Genomic DNA, 5,877 nt, shown 5'->3' with positions numbered 1-5,877 from the left:
GGGGGGGGAGGAGGGGGAGGGGCTCTGATAAGGGGGTGGAGGAAGAGGAAGAGGAGCAGGTGAGGAAGAAGAAGCTGGGGCAGGAGGCGAAGGGGAGGAGGGGGTGAGCGACAGGGCTGATGGCTGGGGGGCGATGGTCACCCCCGGGCAGGGAGAGGATGATGACGATGAGGAGGAGGAGGAGGAGGAGGAGGAAGAGGAGATGCTGGCGAGCTGGAAGTCGTTCTGCAGCTGGTTGTTGACCATGTTCATGTTCATGGCGTTCTGCATCTCCGCCAACATCCTCTGTTTCTCCCGCTTCGGTATCCGACCGAAACGAACAGCTGTGAGGAGGAGGAGGAGGAGGAGGAGGAGGAGGAGGAGGCAGAGACCACTCAGATCAGGGTCACTTCCTGTGTCGCAGGTGATGATAAATGCGGATCATGTGGAGCTCTTCATCACCTCGTTATATCATCACCCAGTGTGTACATGATGATGTCATCGCCACCAGCATCGTAAAAACACAGTGATGCCTGTCATCAACAAAAACTGTTTCAGCTCTCAGCTCACCGCCAAAATAAGAGTCTGTACTTACACAGTGGCTTCTGGAGCAGTCTGACATTTTAACAACCTGTTTTTTAACTTTTCTCCAAAACAATTATTTATTATTGATTCAATCTCAGTGGAATCCCAGAACAAAGTGTTTAGCCTAGCCTTAGCATCAGGACTGGAGCCAAAAAAGCGAAAAACTTGCCTAGAGACTAGCTTCACCCCCACATGGAGACGTGACACAAATGTGGCACAACAATAAAAGAAGAAAACAATAAGTAAAGAAGTAAACAGACACCAAACAAACAAAAAGTAAACAAGTTTATTCTGGAGGTAACACCAGTATTATTTTAGCTGGACTGCGTTGCACTACAGCTGTCTTAATGCTACGCTAGCCTAGAACAGACCAATCTCTGTACAAAACTGACATCTGTCTGAAACATCTGAAGCCGTGGTCACACCAGGAATGCTGCACTCGTGAAATTCATCCACACAGCAAAGTTGTGACAGGTGCCGTCCAGTGTAGCTTAAAAACAACAGGAAGGTGTTTGGAAATCTGTGTCACACAGATTTAGGTGACTTCACTTCCTGTAGATATCGTTATCTCTGCATAGTCCCTCCAAATAAAGCTCCAGAAATCCAGTTAGAAACCAGAGAAAACAGAGTGACTGATAACGTGCAGATATAAATTAATACAGGACCAAAGGACTCACTGAATCCTTGGCAATATACCTATATTTACTCTTACTTACACACACACACACACACACACACACACACACACACACACCACAAATATATATATATAATTATATATATATGTATGTATGTATGTATGCAGAAAACAAATTAAAACCCAATAATATTTTAGAATCCTTATTATTTATAAATGCATCCTAAATTTGGGATGGACCCTGTATCTTTTACAGGTTCCCACCGTCCTTCTAGCTCAGCACAGATTCACTTTGCCTGCTGTGAATGGATCCACACACTGAGACGACGCCTTTAAAATGACCCGACCTTCCAGCAGTAAAGTTGAGCCATTTTAAAAAAACCACAGGATTCACATTAAAAGTCAGACTCCTGCCGTACAGAGACTCAGGAGAACGGGGGACATCCAGAACTTCCAAGACATTTTGTGTGGTTAAACCTCAAGAGTCCACCTTCCCTCTGCCCCGAGCCGACACCAGCCAATAGCGCGGAGGAGCAGCAGTGACGGACAGCTTCACCGACCGATGAGAGAGAGGAGGAGGGATATGACGTGATTTAAGGACAATCAGCAAAATCAGACGTACAGGACCTGCAGCGTGCAGACCGAAAGCCTCAACCAGTCGCCTGTCTAACCAAACAGTATGCAGCAAATCCTTCTGTATAAAAACTGTAAATACTCAATATCAGTGATACTTGAACTGCGACACACGGACATATTTACATCATATTTTTTGTTAATAAGAATATATGCCTGTGCAAATGTTATGACTATAAGTGTGTGGGCACGAACTGTATGTGCAACAGGTTTGAAACATTGTGAGTTTGACATTATCTAATGGAAAAGAGATATTCTGGTGCTATGTATTTTAATGTGTTTTATGTTGTAAAGACATTATATATATAATATATATATATATATTATATATTATATATATATAATAAATATAAATACACACCATATGAAGTCTGACGGCCCTCGACTTTGTTTCTGTCTCTTGAAGATTTTGGCTTAAATTCCATTTGGAAACAGTTACCTGCCCTTCGTCCTTCTAGCTCCAGGTCAGAGAAAGAGAAATATGAACCATTTGTTGAAAATGTTTTAATGCTGTGTAAAGTCTTAAGTATGGATTAAAAAGTTTTTTGAGGTCACTGCTGACCTTGACCTTGCCTTTTACCCACCAAACAGTCTACTTCAGTTCGATCTCGGGTGCTCACTGAACGTTTTTCAAAGTTTAGAGAAGTTCCCTCGATGTTGTTACGAGATATGCCGTTCAAAGGGCCAAAACCGTGTTTGTGAGGTACCGTTGCCTTTGACCCAAAATCTAATCAGTTCATCTGACGTCCTCGTGAATGTTTGCCAAATTTGAGTTCCTGAAGGTGTCACTGAATATCGTTCCATGAGAATGAATGGACGGATGTGCGAATGGAAACCCCGAAAACAAAATGGCTGCCGCTCTGACTTCGGCCGTCATGGAGGAAATGAAAAAAGAAATGACAATAACAGCTTAAATACTTTAAAGAAAACAGGTTCAGATAAAGTAGAGACAACAATCACTAGAACCTCCTGAACCAAACCTCCTTCTCACCTTCAGTCTCAAACAGTTCAGTCATGACGACAGTGAAAACTCAGACTTTTTACTGAAGAATGAAGAAGAAGTTGTTCAAAATTTACTTGTTTCCTTTCCTCTGCGTCTCAGGAGGATCAAACAGCAAGAGGACACTGAAGTCACACGAAGCACAAGGTAGCGTCAACTCAAGCCTACATAACCAACTTTCCCACTCTGCTCTCTTGATGGTCGGCTGCGCTGAAACTCAAACATCCCCCGCCCGGCCAATCAGGAGGCAGCAGGTGGAGTCATGACAGCTGTCCCAGTTGATCGCCAGGAGCACACAGCAGCTATTCACACATTGGTCTTCTTTTTATGGTGATTTCTTATGTAATAACCTTGGGAGTTGTGCACCGTGGTGATTGAGCTACAGTACACGCTGTGCGGTTGCTACGGAGCCGTATAAAACAGGACACACTTATTTTTATGTTATTGAATCAGCTTTTTTTTTGCCACAATGTTTTCTATTTAAATGTGAAATCATTTGAAAATTCAAACCGCGGTTCTAGCATCTGTATAATCTACTGTACACTTCACTAATAACATCTGCATTCACTCACGCGAAGCGAATAAAAACATTAATAAATTAATAAAACACTTCAATCTACACAAATGGAGTACTATAAGGACAGAAAAACAAGTCTGTTTAGCGAAGAAGAGGAAAAATAAGAACTTTCGTTTTATTATAATATATACTTAATGAAGGGCCTCCATGATATTCTCACATATAAGCTATCAGCCTTTAATATGTAGGGTTCCTGAGAACATCTGTCTTACATTCTGTGATTTCTTTCTCCATCACAGTGAACAGTTCCTTTGGGCCCAAAAGGAAACTTGAGCTCGTATAAATTCTATATATAAATGATCAGGATTTAAAACCAACAGGAAAGTTTAGGATCATAAATCCACCTTCCTCCAGACGGCCAATGACCCAGTGATCCCTGAGTCCGTGCACGTTAGTGACGCGTATCTGTGTGTTGTATTTAGGTTTAGTTGGTCTCATATGTCGAGCATTAACTTGATTCAGGTATTTCTGTTGAAGAAGTTCCAGCAACATCGGCAGTTGTTCTGTGTCGTCTGTGATAATGCAAAAGTAAGAAACAAGGCTGACAAACGTGCTGCACCCGTCGGTTCCTCCCACTGCCCAGCAAACATTAAAGCCCTGCAGGAGAATCAGTCCCTCTTTTAAACTCCCTTCAAAGAGTGTCATTGGTCACGTCAGGAAGTTTAAACAAACACGTTTCATTACAGACAGGAAATCATGAACGAGTCAAGAATCAGCTTTCTCATTTTAGCTTGAAAACAAATAAAAAGTGATTGAATATTTTTCTGTTGATCAATTAATCAGGCTCCAATGTTAAACTCTGGATTTATATTTTATTGGCTTGTTTTTACACTTTATTACTTTCTGCTGATATTTATTTACCGATGCACATTTTGTTTAAAGTTTGACGTGTGTGAGAATACACCTCAGACCTTCAGCCTTCTCTGTTTCCTGACGTTATGTAATCATGTGCTACGACTTGCTGTTATGTCACAAACCTGACCGGTAGATGTGCAGCCAGTGCCATGCTGTGAGGCCGCCTCAGAGGGAGCAGGCCAGGCAGACGGACAGGAAACACCGCGCCTCCTGGTGGACACACGTGAGCACTGCAGGGGCAGCTTTGAAAAATAAAAAGCCCCACATTCAGGAGCTTCCTGTTTTGCTGGGTTTATGTTCAACGCGACCTGAGCAGTTTTTATTTTGTTTAATTAAAAAAGTTTAATTCGTTTTTGGTCCTATGTGATGTCCGGCCAACACGCCTGGTTCAATGCGTGGGAAAACTTTATTTTACCACTTTGATGTTTTGTACAATGACAACATATAAAACACAAATACTGAGGTGAGAACAACAACAGTAAACAAACAGAAGAACAGGTGAGCAGAGTCACACCTGTGGACACCTGAGGGACGATCAAAAGTAAAAGTGACAAAAGAAGAAGAAGAAATGAAGAGCGCCCATCAGATGAGAGGACTGCTGCAAGAGAAAACCAACCAGTCAGTCAGACTGAGTCAGGTTTTATGAGTCTGTGGGGGGGGGGCGGGGGGTAAGGAGAGAGAGAGAGAGAGAGAGCGAGAGAGAGAGATTAGTGCACCTTTCCATAATTGAGTAACGTCTCTTTTATATTGTTGTTGTTGTGGTTGTTGTTTTGTTGTTGTGTTTTGTTGTTTTGTTGTGTTGGTGTTGTTGTGTGTAGTTGTGTTGTGTTGTTGTTGTGTTTGTGTTGTTGTGTTGTTGAGTGTTGTTGTGTGTTGTTGTGTTGAAGTTGTAATGTTGTGTGTGTTGTGTTGTGGGTTGTTGTGTGTTGTTGTGTTGTTGTTTGTGTTGTTTGTGTTGTTTTGTGTTTGTTTGTGTGTGGAGTTGTTGTTGTGTTTTGTTGTTGTTGTGTGTTTTTGTGTGTTGATTGTTGTTGTTGTTGTGTTGTTGTGTTGTTGTTGTTGTGTTGTTGTTGTGTTGTTGTTGTGATTGTTTGTTGTGTTGTTTGTTGTTGTTGTGTTGTTGTTGTTGGGTTGTTGGTTTGTGTTGTTGTTTGTTGTTGTGTTTTGTTGTTGTGTGTTGTTTTGTTTGTGTTGTTGTTGTTTGTTGTTGTTGGTTGTTGGTGTGTTGTTGTTGTTGTGTGTGTTGTGTGATTTTGTTGGTGTTGTTGTTGTTGTTTGTTGTTGTGTTGTTGTTGTTGTTGTTGTTGTTATGTGTTGTTGTGTCTAACATCACAGAGTGCGACGAAACACTGACATAAAATTCTCCAGGTGACGGGACAAAGACCCTGAACTGATTTCTGAACTTTACGACGAGGTTTTGTGTTCGCTGTGTGTTACCTTCAGTCCAGATGTCGGTCCACATGTTGTCCGTCCTGCGTACCGAGCAGCAGCTTGGGCTCGTCCGCTGCTCGGGTACCCCTCCTCCACCTCCAGGTGACACCACCAGCAACGCAGACTTCAGTAGATCAGCAGGCGCTGTGCAGGACGCCAGTTTCGATGGATCTCTCTCTG

This window comes from Seriola dumerili, unplaced genomic scaffold, assembly GCF_002260705.1.
Source record: "Seriola dumerili isolate Sdu_G_001 unplaced genomic scaffold, Sdu_1.0 BDQW01000166.1, whole genome shotgun sequence".
Classification (NCBI taxonomy): domain Eukaryota; kingdom Metazoa; phylum Chordata; class Actinopteri; order Carangiformes; family Carangidae; genus Seriola; species Seriola dumerili.
Note: the sequence above shows the minus strand (reverse complement) of the source record.